Source organism: Hemiscyllium ocellatum, unplaced genomic scaffold (genome assembly GCF_020745735.1).
Source record: "Hemiscyllium ocellatum isolate sHemOce1 unplaced genomic scaffold, sHemOce1.pat.X.cur. scaffold_115_pat_ctg1, whole genome shotgun sequence".
NCBI classification, from domain to species: Eukaryota; Metazoa; Chordata; class Chondrichthyes; order Orectolobiformes; family Hemiscylliidae; genus Hemiscyllium; species Hemiscyllium ocellatum.
Genome location: NW_026867690.1, coordinates 949,987 through 966,095, shown reverse-complemented (window position 1 = coordinate 966,095; position 16,109 = coordinate 949,987). Strand labels below are relative to the sequence as shown.

Here is a 16,109-nt window from a genome sequence, read left to right as displayed (position 1 = left end):
CTTCCTAAAACAGGACGATCAGAATTCTCCACAGTACTCCGACTGGGGACCCAGCAATGCCTTGTACAGCCGTATCATGATGTATCAACTTATGTATTCAATTCGCTGACCCATGAGGGCAAGTGTTCCAAATTCCACTTTCCCCACCTTGTCCACCTGTGATGCACCATCCAAGGAACTGCATTCCTTGGTCTATCTATGTTCGACAGCACTGCCCAGTGCCCAACTATTAACTGTGTTAGTCCTCCCTGGTTTGTCTTGACAGAATCCATCACCTGAATTCAGCTCCATCGGTCATTCCTTGGCCACTGGCTCAGTTGTTCGAGATCCCCTTCGATAACTGTATTCCCTGCCCACTATAACCCGTGTTCTATCCGGACGTTTATCAAAACACTTACTAACAATGACTCCTATGCTCTTACTGAAATGTTTTCTGTAAATGATGCATAACAGTGGACCCAGCACTGTTCCTTATGGCACACTGCTGGTCATAGGCCCCCAGTCTGCACAACAACGCTCTCCCACCACTCTGTCTCCTATTGTCAAGCCAATTTTGTATCCAGTTGGCTAGTTCTCCCTGAAACCATGTGATCTAACCTTACTAACCAGTGTTCCACGCTAAACCCTGTCCAATGCCTTGCTGTGGTCAGTATAGACACAGTCTCCTGTTCTGTCTTCTTCTATCTTCTTAGTCACCTCTACAACAAACTCAGGCAAGTTTGTGAGACACTACTTGTGGACTTTGTGTCAACTGTCCCTAATTAACCTTCGCCGTTCGAAATGCATGTAACTACTGTCCCTCAGAGCCCCCTCCAACACCGTACGCACCACTAACATCAAGCCAATTGGTCTTTAGGTGCCTTGCTTTCCCTCACGTCAGTTTTAAATAATGGCACAACGTGAAACACCCTCCAGGCTTCCAGCTCATCACCCGTGGCTGTCACTGATATAAATATCTCTTTAAGGGACAATTCTTCCAGAGTTTCCCCCAGTGTCCTCAGATATACATGATTAGCTCCAGGGATTTGACTTTTTTTTAGGCGTTTTAAAATCGCCAGCACCTCCCGTTTTGTTATGCGGAGTCTTTTGAAGACTTCATTTCCCTGACTTCCCCAGTCTTTAAGTTCTGATGTGAAATTTTCGTCAAGGATCTCACCCATCTCCTGTGGTTCCACACATGGATTAACCCATTGATCTTCAAGGGGCATATCCTGTCTCTAGTTAATCTTCTCTCGTTAGTATTCATGTCGAATTCCTTTGGATTTCCCTCAGCATTATCAGCCAAAATTTTCTCAGGTCTCCTGCTTGCCCTCCTGCTCTACCTCTTCAGTGTATTACTGTACCCACAATGTTCTTTGAGGAATCCAGCTGGCCATATATGACATGGACGCCTTTATCTTGACCAGAACCTCAATACCCCCAATCATCCAGAATTTCCTTCTTGCAATCAGCATTGTCCTTCACACTAACAGAAATATCCTCACGCTGAACTCTCATTTTATCTTTCTTTTGATAGTTTCCCACCTGCCTGAGGTCCATTTACCTGCAAATACTCTCCACAATCAACTGCTAAAAGTTCTTGACCAATACCGTCTGGATTGGGGCAGACCAATTTTGATCTTTCACTTGTGGATCAGGCCTGTCATTTTCCATAACTGTTTTCAAATTAATACAGTTGTGGTCACTTTGTCAAAGTGCTTCCCAACTTACACCTCAGTCCCTTTCCCTACCTTGTTTCCCAAGGGGAGGTCAGGTTTTGCCACTTTCTCCAGGGAGAGGGCAAGCAACCAGTGGTAATTGTGCACATCAGTACACATGACATAGATACAGTTGGATGGGATCTGGTCAAGTGAGTATTAGGAGTTAGGTAATAAGTTAAAAAGCAGGACTACAGGGGCAGTGAGCTCCAGATTACTCCCAGTGCCGCTCGTAGTGAATATGGAAGTAAAAAGACTAGCCAGATGGATGAGTGCCTGAGGAGCTGGTGGAGGGGGAAGGGTTTTTACGTCTTGGATCATTGGGGTCTCTTCTGGGGTAGAAGTGACCTGGACAATGGGGATTCTGAAAAATAAAGAGACCATCGGCCAGTCAGAGGAAAATCCACCAGCCACCGAGAGCACTTTTCCTATTCAGGATATCCAGGGGCAAAGTCAAGGGAGAGAAAAGACTTCTGGTTTAAAGGAAATTTATTTCATGAGGCCTGACTGGTAAGGCAGACGAGCTCAGAGCATGGATTGCCTCTGGGGACTGGGATGTTATAGCCATAACAGAAACATGGCTGAGAGAAGGGCAGGAGTAACAGCTCAGTGTTCCAGGATACAGAAGGTACAAGTGTGACAGAAAGACAAGTAATTGAGGAGGGGGAGTGCGCTTTTGATAAATGAGAGCATAACAACAGTGATCAGAGAGGATACTCCTAAAGAGTAATCAAATGAGGCCATATGGTTGGGAGTTAGAAAGAAGGGGGCGGTCACTTTGTTTGGACTGTATTACAGACTCGCAAATAGCCAGCGGGTATGAGAAGAGCAGATGTGTAGAGAGATTGTAGATAGGTGTTGAATAAGTAATAAGAGAGTAGTATTGATTGGAGGTTTTAATTTCCCCTGGATTGACTTGGGACCTCAGAATACCATATGGGTAACAATTTGTCAAATGGGTCCAAGAAAGTTTCCTTGACAAATATATAGGCTGTCCTACTCTATTCAGGTGGGCGCAACATTGAACATCCTCTGAGAAAACAAGATGAGGAAGTGACTGAAGTGTCAGTCGGAGAGCACTTTGGGTCCAGTGACCGCAACTGTGTTAGTTTTAACATAACTACAGAAAATGATAGGAGAGGTCCACAGGTTAAGGAGCTATGCTGAAACACTGGCAGTTTTGGGGCCACGAAGCAGGATCTAGCAAAGGTTGAGTGGGTGAGTCTGTTTGAAGGAAAAGAAACGACTGGAAAATGGGAGGCTTTTAAAAGTGTGATACTGAAAATCCACGGTCAGTATGTACCTGTTAGGGTGAAAGGAAAATGGCAGGTTTAGGGATCCCTGGCTGATGACAGATATTGAGTCTCTGATCTGGCAATTGAAGATGGTATACATTGGGTTTAAGGGTTCCGTATCTACCGAACCTCTTCCGGCCCTAAAGACAGAATCAATCTGTGGAGACCTTATCAGGTCCATGCCACACATCGATCTGTTGAACCCACTCCAGGCCCTGTGACTGTTCCAATTCAGTTCCTAAAGGAACTGCGGTCTGTGTAACATGCTCTCATCACTATCACCCACCCTGTCAGTGTAAGCTTTTCCAGTATTTCCACCCATCTACTCATCTGCATAAACTTCTCCAACTCTTTCACCCCTATATCTGTTTTAACGACAACCTCCCCAACAACACTTTCCCACTTAGGCCAAACTCGAGGAGATGACTAATGCTCCTTTAGCTGTGTAACTGTCTCCAATCAAAATTGCTGTTCTCATCTCCAAGAAAATCCGTCCGATTCCACATCCTCCATGTCTAAATAACACCAGAACCTAAGAATTTCGACATCTCTCAACCTGTTCAGTCACGAGTACCCTCCATATGTGTGTTTTTTGCTTCCAGCCTAGACAACCTACATTATCTCTGTAATCTGCTCCATTCCCTAAATAGTACCTGTCAGTATAAACCAGCACTGTCCTCCCACTATCCTTATCCTTGTAAACTGATCCATCCCTCTCAACCTCCTCATCTCCATGAACTCCTGCAGACCCTACAGCTCTCCACATTTCTGCAACCTCCTGTGGGCCTATGGTCCTCCCTCCCTGTCAAACCACCTTCAGTCCCCACATTCCTCCCAATCTGGCTCCTCTGCTTCAAATCAGACCATTGCTGTCTCTGTAAGCACCTCCACTCCTGACAACTCTTCCCATTTGTGTAACCGCGTTCAGACCCCATACTCTCCAGCTTCCTGCATCCTCTTCCTGAAATTGCAATCAAAACCACATTTGCTGTATTATCCACCAGTGCTTAAACCTTCCCCAACTCAGTAACCTCTTGTAGTCCTAATCAAACACCTTAAATTTGAAAGCTTTCAATTCGCTACAATCCTCCCTCCCTCCCTCCTCAAATGCGTTAATTACCATGTAACCACACAATTACTGAATTCTCCTTTTGCACTGCAACCCTCCTACGGTCTGCAAAACTCTCCTGTCCTGATATTCTTCCCGATCTCTGTAACCCCCACCACCCTCCAGTGCCCTTTTTGGGAACATGGCAGAGGAGGGAAGATTTGTAGAGTCCAGGCCATGTTACGGAGGTAGAATTCTGGGAATTGCAGATTTGGTCTAATGTCTGTGGTGTGCAGATTATTGGAGAGGACTGTGACAGACAGAATTGGAAAATCTTAGTTAAATTTTAGACAGTTTGTGAGGGGCAGGTCATGCATCACAAACCTTATTGATTTCTTTGAAGATATGGCAGAATATATTGAAGCTCATACAGAAAATAAGGAGGCATGGGATACAGGGAAATCTATCTGTCTGGATACATGCTTGGATGGCCCAGAAAAGACAGAGTATGGCAGCAGATAAACAGTATTGAGCCTGGAGCTCAGTGACGAGTGGGGTTCTGTAACAGTCTGCTTTGGGACGCTGCTCTCTGTGATTTTTATAAATGACTTGTATGTGGATGTTGGAGAGTGGGTTCGTTAATTTGCCAATCTGGTGGAGTGGTGGGTAATGTGGAGGGCTGCTGTAGGTTGCAATGGGACATTGACAGGACACAGAGCTGGGCTGGAAATCTCAAATGGTGTTCAAGCTGGAAAAGTATGAAGTGATTTATTCTGGAAGGTGGAATTTGAATACAGAATACAGTGTGAAAGGCAGAACACTTGGCAGTGTGGAGGATCAGAGAGATCAAGGTGTCCATGTCCATAGATCCCTCAAAGTTGCCACACACGTTGATAGGGCTGTTAAAAAGCATATGTTGTGTTGGCTTTCCTTAGCAAGGGGATTGATTTTAAGAACAGTGAGGTTTTACTGCATCTTTATAGCATCCTGGTGAGACCACACTTGGAATATCGTGTTCAGTTCTGGTCCCCTGTTTACAGGAAGGATGTGCAAGTTTTAGAGAGCATACACAGGAAATTTACCAGGATGCTGCCTGGAATGGAGGGTATTTCTTATGAAGAAAGGTTGAGGGGGCTAAGGCTTTTCTCATTGGAGTGAAGAAAGGGGTGGGACAACGTGGTAGAGGTAAACAAGATGAAGAGAGTCACAGAGAGAGTGAATAGTGAGAGACTTTTTCCCCTATGGCATAAATGGCTAATACAAGGGGTAGAATTTTAAGGTGAATGGAGGATGGATAAAGGATAGAGAATGGTAGGTGGTTGGAATGCACTGACAATGGTAGTAGTAAAATTAGATACTTTCGGTACATTTAATAGACTCTTGGAGAAGCACTTGGATGATAGTAAAATTAAGGGTATGGAAGTTAGTTTGGTCTTATAGTCGGATAAATGGTTGGCATGGCATCATGGTCGAAGGGTCTTGTGCTGTACTGTTCTGTGTTCTATGTTCTGTTTGGTAAATGGGTAACAACCTCCGATCAGTGTAAAAGGATATGGCATTCAGGAGGAGCTAGTCAACTGGATACAAAATTGGGCTTGATGGTTGGAGACAGAGGGTGATGGGAGACATGTTGTTTTTCTGACTGGAGGCATGTGACCAGCGGTGTAGTGGGTCCGCTATTGTTTGTCATTTGGGTAAATGGTTTGGATGGGAATATTTGTTTCCTGGTAAGTAATCTTCTTGGGTGACACTGGAATTGGTGGTAAAGTGGGCAGTGAAGAAGGTTATCTATGATACAACAAGATTAACAGCACTGCTGGGAGAGTGGGCTGAAAAATAGCAGATAAAATTTAATTAGATAAATGTGAAGTGTTCCATTTTGGTGAAACAAACCAGGATGTGACTTGTACAGTTAATGTTCAGGCCCTGGGTGGTGTTGTCAATCAGTTACCAGGGATGCAGGTAGACAGTTCTTTGAAAGTTGCGTCACAGGCAGGCAGGCTGGTGAAGCAGGCGTTTGGGATGGTTACCTTCATTGGGCAGAGCATGGAGAGTAAGAGTTGCGATTTCATGTTGTATCTGTACAAGACATTGGTGAGGCCACCATAAATACGTTGCTGATTAATAGGAAGAACTCATCAGGTTCACTTCCCTGCTTTAGGGAAGAACAACAAATATTCTCACCTGGTCTGGCCAACATGTGACTCCAGACCCACAATAAGAGGGCTGACTCTGAGCTGCCCTCTGGGTAATTAAGAATGGGGTCAAAGAATGTTAGGCCAGGCAGTGGCATCCACATGCCATAAATGAATAAATAAAAATACATATGTCCCTCCCTACCTCTGCAAATCCCTCCAGCTGCAACAATCCGTACTTAGTTTGAAACACACTTCAGGCCCTAACCGCTCTCTGTTACACTCTCACCACCTCCAGCACCTTCATCTCTCCCTGTGCCTATTGTGATGTTATACCCTCACAGGGATTCCTCTTCCAATTGCCCTCCTCCTGCTAACAGACCCTTTGCAACCCCTTTAAAGCTTACTCCGAAGTGAAAATCTTTCACTTCAAGATTTTAAGTACTTTTTGATGATCTTCTCAGCCTCATAATCTAATATGATCCATTTTGTCCTGAGTGAGGGACAGGTGTGAGTTTCTGTTGAGGTTTTGTCTGTTTCAATGGAATATCCTTCAAATGTTTCCCATTGTTCATTTACACACACTAATGTTTCAGTCTGTTTAGCTTGTTTCGCTTGGTCAGTTCTCCTCTCAAACTCATGTAATTGGCAATTTTTGTTTTTAGTTGTAGCTTGTCCTTTCTGTGATTCACTGAAAAATTTTATATTTCTTTAAACTGCACTTTATCACAATTTCCCAGAGGATCTCTCCAGGTGACATTACTCATTCACTAAGTTTCATCACACAACGGTCGATCTGACATAGTTACATCCAAGCCAGTTGCACAATGTTATTTAAAGAAACACTGAAAAAAGTCTCCGAACTTCCCTTCCAATATCACTGTTGTCAGTGTGATTGTCACGATTATACGAATTTTGAATTTTCACTGAATTGTCATTATGCCTTTATTAAAAATTCCAATGAGTTCCTGTTTAATGCAGTGATGAGCAATGAAATGCTATTCAGTTGCCTAAAACTGTTCTGCTGCTTGTGTCCTTGGCAAGTAGTAGCCAGAATTTACATTCAGACTGACCCTACTTCATGATCTGCAGCCAAATGCTTTCTCTGTAATGCCTTTCTTACCCATTATTGTTAGCGTTGTCCATTTTGCCTGAGTTTGCGCAAGGTTGTGAACTATTGAATATTTGTGTGCACCTTTTTTCACCCTGTAACCACGACACCCTGGTGTCTAACTCTCTTTTATCTCTGTGTCACAAATCCATCTACCTTATGGCAAGACTTTGTCCATTCCACACAAAAAAAAATAATTTACTGTTTCCTACAATTTCCTGTCACAAAGTGATTTGCTTGCGGACAGTTTTAGTTAAACTTGGCCCCATCCTGGTCTTTTCTGCTGGTCTTCAGCCACATCCCCATGCTGTCCCAAAGCTTCACCTTTTCTATTTGAATTTGGAAAGCTCCTTTCATCTGAACCCTGTCCCTGATCCTCTCTGTCAGTTTAAAGCCCTGTCCCTAAACCTACCAACGTGATTGCTCAGGACACTGGTCCCAGCACATTTACAGCGGGACCATCCGAATGGTTTATTTTTAAACTCAGGTCTGGGATGTGGGTATCTCTGGCTGACCAGCCTTTCTTGCCCAGCCCTAGCTGCCCTTGAGCTGAGTAACTTGCTCAGCCATTTCAGAGGCAAACACTTTGCTGTGGGGATGTCGTACAGATCACGTGAGGATGGCAGATGTCCCCTAGTGTATTTTTGATGAACAAACATTGTTTTGGACATCAGCAATGATTTCGTACTTATCCATAGATTGTTAATTGCAATTAAAAAAAAATGATGATTGCAAATTCCACCATTTCTGATGGTGTGATTTAAACCTGCCTCCAATGAACATTGGGTGAGGTTTCGGATACATGCTCTCGCAGTAATACCACGAAGCCATCACTTCACCTGCTCAAAGGTTGCTCATTCCTGAGCACTGATACCAGGGCATCAGGAACCTAAACCTGTTCTTCCTACATGATTGTTTCGTTATGAAATCTTCCTGCCCTCTGGTGATATCACTCAGTCTCACTCCATGTGGTATCCCTCACTGTGAGGGTCTAATTGCTGCCTCTGTCAGTGTCTCTCACTCTTGCAGCTACTCCAGATCCTGAGCCAATTGAAGTCTTCACTCCAGAGAGACAGGACAGCACAGGCCAGGGATGGAGACAGGGTTTTTCAGATCTCTGTTGGACTTAGTGCCATTCCCGGTGTGTATCACTCACGAGATCACTCTAATTTCCCAAACAGTCTATTCCTCTGACTCCTGTAGGTACTCAGGAAGGTCCTGACTCAATAGACTTCCCAGCTGCTGGCTGTCTCGTCCATCGCCACATTGAAGATGGTTGATCAGCCAGGGAGATAAAGGGAAGGGAGATTTGGAGTCTTAAATAAATCCCGCAGTGAGGTAAGATCACTCACAGTGAACAGAGCAGAGAGCAAAGACAGAGCTCCAAACATCGGCTAACAAAACATGGCACAGATACAGTGCTGGAGAGGAAGCACAGTACAGACACACCCCAGGCTCAATCAACACCCCTATAGTAAGTTCTGTTGTGTTAAGACTCTCTACTCTGCAACACTCTATCTATGGCATGTCTTGGTGACTAGTGTCTTCAATAATTTGTAACTCCTACAACAGATACAGTCCCGGTAACCGCCTCCCTTCCCTCTCCTCCCTCCACATACTTGAATTATGGTGCATTCCAGCCTACCATCACTATTAATATAATTTGCTTCAGTGTCTATTATGTGCCTTATCTCAGTAGTCTCCTCCTCCAATAACATGCAGCACGGAAACGGTTCCTTTGATCCAACTAGTCCATGCTGACCAGAATCCCTGAACGAGTCCCGTTACCCTGCACTTAATACAAATCCCTTCAAACCTTCTCCTCTCCATGTACCTGGACAAATGTCTTTTACATGTTGTTATTGTACTTTTCTCTACCACTTCCCCTCAAAACTTATTCCATACCCGCACCATACTCTGTGTGGAAAATCTTCTCCTCCTAATCCTTTTAAGTTTTTTCCTCTGCCATCTCCTACTTATGCCCTCGAGAACACAGAACATAGAACATGACAGTGCAGTATAGGCCCTTCGACCCTCAATGTTGCGCCAACCTGTGGAAACAATCTGAAGCACATCTAACCTTCCCTATTCCATTCTCATCCATATGCCTATCCAATGACTGTTTAAATGCCCATAAAGTTGGCGAGTCTACCACTGTTTCAGAGCTGAAAATGTATTGCTGGAATAGTGTGTTGCTGATGAACGGCTTATGCCCGAAACGTCGAATTTCCTGTTCCTTGGATGCTGCCTGACCTGCTGCGCTTTTCCAGCAACACACTTTCAGCTCTGATCTCCAGCATCTGTAGACCTCACTTTTACCACTGTTTCAGGCCATGCATTCCATGCCTGACAATTCTGAGTAAAGAACCTACCTCTGGCATCTGTCCTATATCTATTAATTAATGTTAATATTCATTACTACTTCAATTTAAAACTATTTGCCCTCGTGCTAGGAGTCGCCACCTGAGGGAAAAGGCTCTCACTGTCCAAACCATGTCACCCTCTGATTGTCTTATATGTCTCAATTAATTGATCTTAAACTCTTCTCTCAAACACAAACAGGTTCAAGTCCCTCAGCCTTCCTCATGACACCTTCCCTCTGTACCAGGTAACATCGTAGTAAAACTCCTCGGAACACATTCCAAATTTTTAACATCCTTCTAAAGCGGTGACTTGAACCACAGGCAACACTTCAAATGCGGCCGCACCAGAGTTTTGTACAGCTGCAGCATTATCTCATGGTTCCGAAACTCATTCCCTGTCCCAATAAAAGCTCACATGCTGAATGCCTTCTTAACAAACTGGGTGGCAACTGTCAATGATCCATGTACATGGACAAAGTGATCTCTCTGCTCATCTGCACTACCAAGTTCTGCTTTACCCCCATCCACCTGTTTGGTCACCTCAAAGTAGTCAACAAGGCATGACCTACCCTTCCCAAAACCATGCCGACTATCCCTCATCAACGTGTTCATCTCCTGATGATTATAAATGCTGGCCTTTACAAGCCTTTTCAACACTTTACCCAGAATCGAAGTAAGGCTCACACTTCTATAATTACCCCGGGTTGTCTCTATTCCCCTTCTTGGTCAAGGGGACAACATTTGCTGTCCTTCTGCCTTCTGGCACTATTCCTGACGGCAATGACGACATAAAGATCAAAGCCAACGGCTCAGCAATCTCCTTACTGGCCTCCCAGAGAAGCCAAGAATAAATCCCATCTGGCCCAGCGGCCCTTTTTTTGCACTTGCCAGAATTGCTAACACCTTATCCTTCTGCAGTTCAATCCCATCTAGTTATGGACTCCACTACCCTGGGGTAAAGATGTTGGTTACCTGTACCCCTCATGGTTTTATAAACCTTTATACGGTCACCCCTCAGCCACCTACGTCCAGTGGAAATGTGAAGGACAATGATATAAATATTTCTGCTCGCGTCCCTGCTACTACTTTGCCACAATATTCTGGTATACACTTGTTCAGGACATAGGGCTTTCTCTATCTTTGTGTTCTAAAACCTCCAGCACCACCTCTTCTGTCATGGAGACTCTTTACAAGCCATCACTGTTTCTTTCCCTTTGTTTCCTAGTCTTTGTCCACAGTATGTTCAGACATGAAATGCTCATTTAGTCTCTCTCCTACCTCCTGTGGTTCGACACTTGGATGGCTTCACTGATCTTTGAGGAGCCCTAGTGTCTCTCCAGTTGCTTTTTTGGACTTGTGTGCTGTAGAAAATTCTTCGCATTCTATTTAAACCTATCTGCCACATTTATCTCATTCCCCCAGGATGCATTCCAGCTTATCCAGCCTCTCCGTTTCTGTCAAACCCTCCAGTATCAGTGACATCTTCGTCAGTCTTTGCTCCATTTGCAGTTTCAGGAAATGCTTCCCAGATCAGGATGATCAGAATTCTATGCAGCGTTCCAAAGCTGTGCTGATTATCCCTAATCAATCCTTGTCGTTGCAAATGCATGTAACTCCTGTCCTGCAGAATCGCTTCCAACAACATCTGCATCGCTGACATCAAACTAATTGGTGTTGATATCCCTGGCTTTCCCTTGCAGCCTTTCCTAAGTACTGGCACAACCTTAGCCACCCTCCAGGCTTCCAGCCCATCACCCATGGCTATCAGTGATAGAAATATCTCTTTATGGGACCCCACAATTTCTTCCTGAGCTTCCCGCAATATCCTGGGGTATAATTGATTAGTTTCCAAGGATTTGTCCATCTTATATGCATTTTAGAACCTTTAGTACCTCCTGATCTGTTAAGTGGAGTCTTTTGAAGACGTCACTGTTCCTTATTCCTTGACTTCCCCAACTTAAGTTCAAACATGAAATTTTTGTACACGTCTCACCCATCTCCTGTGTTTCCACACTTGGATGGCCCCATTCGTAATCAAGAAGCTATATTCTTCCCCTAGTTAATGTCCTGAAGAATATACTTGAAGAATCTCTTTGGATTTTCGTCAGCCTGATCTGCCAATGCTTTTTGTGGTCCCCTTTGTGCCCTCCTGATTTCCCTCTTAAGTGAATTACTCCACCCGCTATATTCTTCAATGGATTCCCTTACTCCAGCTGCCTATATGTGACATGTGCCCCTTTTTGTTGACCAGAGCCTCAATGCCCCCCAGTCATCCAGTGTATCCCATTTGTGTCAGCATTGTCCTTCACAATAAAAGAAATATGGTGTCATTCAATAGTGAGGGGCATGGATTGCGACTTTCAAACATGTTCAAGCATTGCCTCAATTTGATGAGAAGAATGTGATGACCTTTTCGTCTCATTTGAAAAGTTGGCTCAACAAATGCAGTGGCCAGAGGCAATGTGGATTTTGTTGATCCAAACGAAACTTGTAGGTAGGACTGGTGAGGCATTCACATCCCTATCAGAGGAGGTATCTGGGAAGTCTGAAGAGATTTTAAAGAAACATTAAGTCAACATAGGCAACCTTTCAGGAATCTAATGAGGATCCTGGTCAAACCTACACTGAGTTTCTAAGGATCAAACAGACTAATTTCAATAGTTGGATAAGAGCTTTAAAATTCAGGCAAAGCTATAATGCCCCTAGAGAGATTAGTATTTGGAGAAATTCAAAAATTCACTACCTGAAATAGTGCAAACTCAGGTGGAAGAGCAGAGAGTGCAAACGGCAAGGTTAGCTGCTGAAATGGCTGATGATTATGAACTGGTCCATAAACTTGATTTGCTTTCCAGAACCTGTTCTGGTCTCTGAGGGACAGAAATTGGAGCAAAGATATATCCTCATGTGCAAAGGGAAAGGTAGATCCCAGTGTAGAATGTAAGGATAATTTACCACGGGAATAAAGAAAACCTTGAGGGGGACAAAGAAGTTTAAATACTATGGTGTTTCCATTGTAATAAAGTGGGCCACACAAATTCACAGTGTTGGTGAGCTGGGAGAAAACCAGCTGTAGGATAACAAGACAAGCCTGGAAGTTTCGTTGAATTAGTAACAAAAAGCATAGGGGGAGTTAGGCAACTGCCTCAGAGTGTACAAGATGATCAGTGGACATGCTAAATCTGCGTAAAAAAATCTACATGGAAGGGTAAAGTTTATTCACATAGGCCAGGAGTAATTGGTAAGGAGGCTCCAATATTAATTGACACAGGATATTTTCAGTCTGTAATGCTGAGGGGTGAGGCTTTATGAACTCTTCAGAGACTATTGCCAGAAAATCTGCTGGGAACAGGAATTCATAGTGAGGCAAAAAGTGCTCAGTTATGTCAAGTGAGGCGATGGAGTCCAGAGAAGAGTGGAAAATGTGTGGCAGGTGTACTGGACTCCTAACTCTCAGCTCCAGGAATAAAAATTGTCCTTGCAATTAATATAGCTGATTAACTGGTAGGCGTGCTGCCTATTCTAGTTGAAAAGCCAGTGGAGATGCAGGCAACTGAAGACCTGGAGAATGTTTATCCAGGAATCTTCCCTGATTACGTCATCAGCAGATCACAAATGCACAGGTTGAAGCGGGTTAAAGGCAGAGATAAGGAAGCTGACATAGAGTTATCCGAAAGTTTCTTTTTGATCAGATAAGTGGAACTGAAGGAGCAAGTATGAAAACATGAAAGTATTTTTAGCTCTGCTAAGGTGATTGAATTACAGCAGAAAGATGGGGAGTTACAAAAGTTATATCAAAAAACATTTAGCAAAAAAAGAGAATGAATGCATTCCTTTTGTTATTACTTAACAAATGATGTCTTAATGTGGATATGGAGATCAGCGCACATTGAAGCAGATCAGGCGTGGACAGAAATTCTTCAAATTGTTTTCCTGTTGGGTATAGAAAGGAAGTGATGTGAGTGGCACATGAGCTACCACTTGGACATCATTTCGCGGTTAGGACATTACAGGCTGGAATACAAAGATACTTTCACTGGCCTGGACTACACAAAGATGTAGTTGAATTTTGCCAGATGTCTCAAACATGTCACACAGACAGTAATAAACCTGCAACTTTAATACCTATTCCAACATTTGAGGAACCTTTCTCAAGAGTCTTGATAGATTGTGCAGGCCCCTACCTCAAACAAAAGGTGGGAATAAGTATTTATTAACAATAATGAATGTGTCGACTAGATTTCCAGGGGCAGACCCATTATGCAGCATCACAGCTAAAAGAGTTGTAGAAAAATGCTTATTTTTTTTTACTAGGTATGGACTACCAATAGAGATCCAGACAGATCAAACCTCACATCCGGACTATTCAAGGAGATGATGGATAACTTGGGAATAAAGCAATTCAAATTTACTGCGTACTATTTGGAATCACAGGGAGCATGAGAGAGATGTCATCAAACACTGAAGACCATGTTGAGGTGTTATGGTCAGGATTATCCAGATGATTGCGATAAGGAAATTGCTTTTGAACTTTTTGTGATCACAGATGCACAGAATGAATTGACCAAATTCAGTCTATTCAAATTAATTTGTGGGCATAAAGTAAAAGGACCATTAACATTGTTTAAGGAGAAATTAATAAGTCAGAATTCAGAGACCATCCATTTGGATGATTTGTCAAATTTTAGGGAACGATTAAATAGAGCTGGAGAGTTGGGTAGACAGCATTTAAAAGTATTGCAGCATACAATGAAACAGGAAGTGGATGCGAAATAATAAATTGGCAATTTTGCAATTGGGAGTAAAGTATTGGTGTTACTTCCAGTAACAGTTGAACCTTGAAAAGCAAGTGTTGGCGTATCTCATCAAGTTGGGAAGAAATTGAATGAGGTGAACTATTTGATACGGACTCCAGACAAGATGAGATCTCACGGAGTCTGTCATGTGAATACACTCAAAAGGTATTTTGACAGGGAAGGAAAGCAAGAGGAGAAGGTGTTAATGATTACAGCACAGAAGGAAGAACCAAGTTCAGAGGATTCTGAATTGGACATTCTTCAAATCAAATTGGAGAATGAGGAAGTTGTCAAAAATTGGGATGAATTGTTGAGTTACTTTACACAAGAAAAGAAAAGTGACCTGAAAGAGTTTTTACTATCTTGTGGAGAGATATGCTGCAAAAACTGGGAAGTACGAACATAATTGTGCATGATGTAGACACAGGAGATGCTGTTCTGATTAAGCAACATCGTTATGGCCATGACTGTCCAAAATTGGCACAGGTTCAGAAGGAGATAGAGCGCACACTCCAATATGTCATAATCGAAATGAGTTACAGTGACTGGAGTTCACATATAGTCATGGTACCAAAGCCAGATGGTACCCAACGGTCATGTGTGGACTATCACAAAGTCAGTGCCGTTACAAAGACTGATGCGGATCCAATTCCATGTTTGGAGACCTGTGTCGAAAAAGTGGGAGAAGATACTTACATTTCTAAGTTGGATTTGCTCAGAGGCTACTGGCACGGACCTCTGTCAGAGAGAGCAAAGGCAATTTCGGCTTTCATAATGCCAAATGGACAGTTCAAATTGTGGCATTTTGTATGAAAAGCGATCCAGCCACATTTCAGAGACTGATAATAAGGTCATTGCCTGATTACCCAACTGTGTGGTCTACGCTGATGACCTGATGATTTTTAGTCACTCATGGAAGGAACATTTAGAGCATTTATCAGACTTGTGCGATCAACCTCAGAAGGCAGGCTTGGTGGTAAACTTAGCTAAAGGAGACTCTATCCTTGTTTTTTTTCGCAGGGACATTAAAACGGGGCCAAGCTCATATCAGTCTGGTTTGGTACAGAGATGAAAAGGATTTTTAGAGGCCTTTTGTTTATATGGAAACAGGTGGGACTTCAGGCCAAAGTGGTCATGCTTTATAAGTGACCAGTATAATGAACGGAGAGTGGTGAGCTATTTTAGCTGAACTTGCTGAGCTGATTTGAGCTGAGCAGTTTTCAGTTGAGTTTTGAACTAGGAAGTTCATCTGGGAGCTGTGTGGAAACTCTCTCTCGTTTCTGACCTTCAATTTCAACCTGGAAGTATTTGTTCCATTTGTACTGGTTTTTATTGGGAGTTTGATGATTGGGACAGTTGCGTATGCTCGGAGCAGCATAATTAAGTTTACTTGAATTGGTTGAATTCTGTCGTGATTCTTTATTCTGTTCTTTGTGTTTCATTGTGTAATTTTATGAATAAAGTTTTTGCCTGTTTTAAAATGTAGTCGTCATCCTAGCTAAATTACTCCTATTTCAATTCTCTTTCCCAGTCCCTTTCCAACATGGCCATCCTTGGCGTCCTAAATTGCCACAACGAACCAAACCATGGTTTGGAAGAACAAGATCTCATCTGTCTCCTGTGTAGCCTACACCCCGGGGACTCAACATTGAATTGTCCAATTGCAA

The 16,109-nt window shown here is 43.2% G+C and overlaps 1 long non-coding RNA gene across 1 annotated transcript in view; it reads left to right on the top strand.

The window, feature by feature from the left end:
* LOC132809375 (uncharacterized) overlaps window positions 1-15,877 on the top strand; it is an 83,756-nt gene extending 67,879 nt beyond the window's left edge. The window contains exon 7 of the long non-coding RNA XR_009642284.1: window positions 13,961-15,877. This is a non-coding gene — a long non-coding RNA (uncharacterized LOC132809375). The remainder of the gene's footprint in view (window positions 1-13,960) is intronic.
* Window positions 15,878-16,109: the final 232 nt, after the last annotated feature.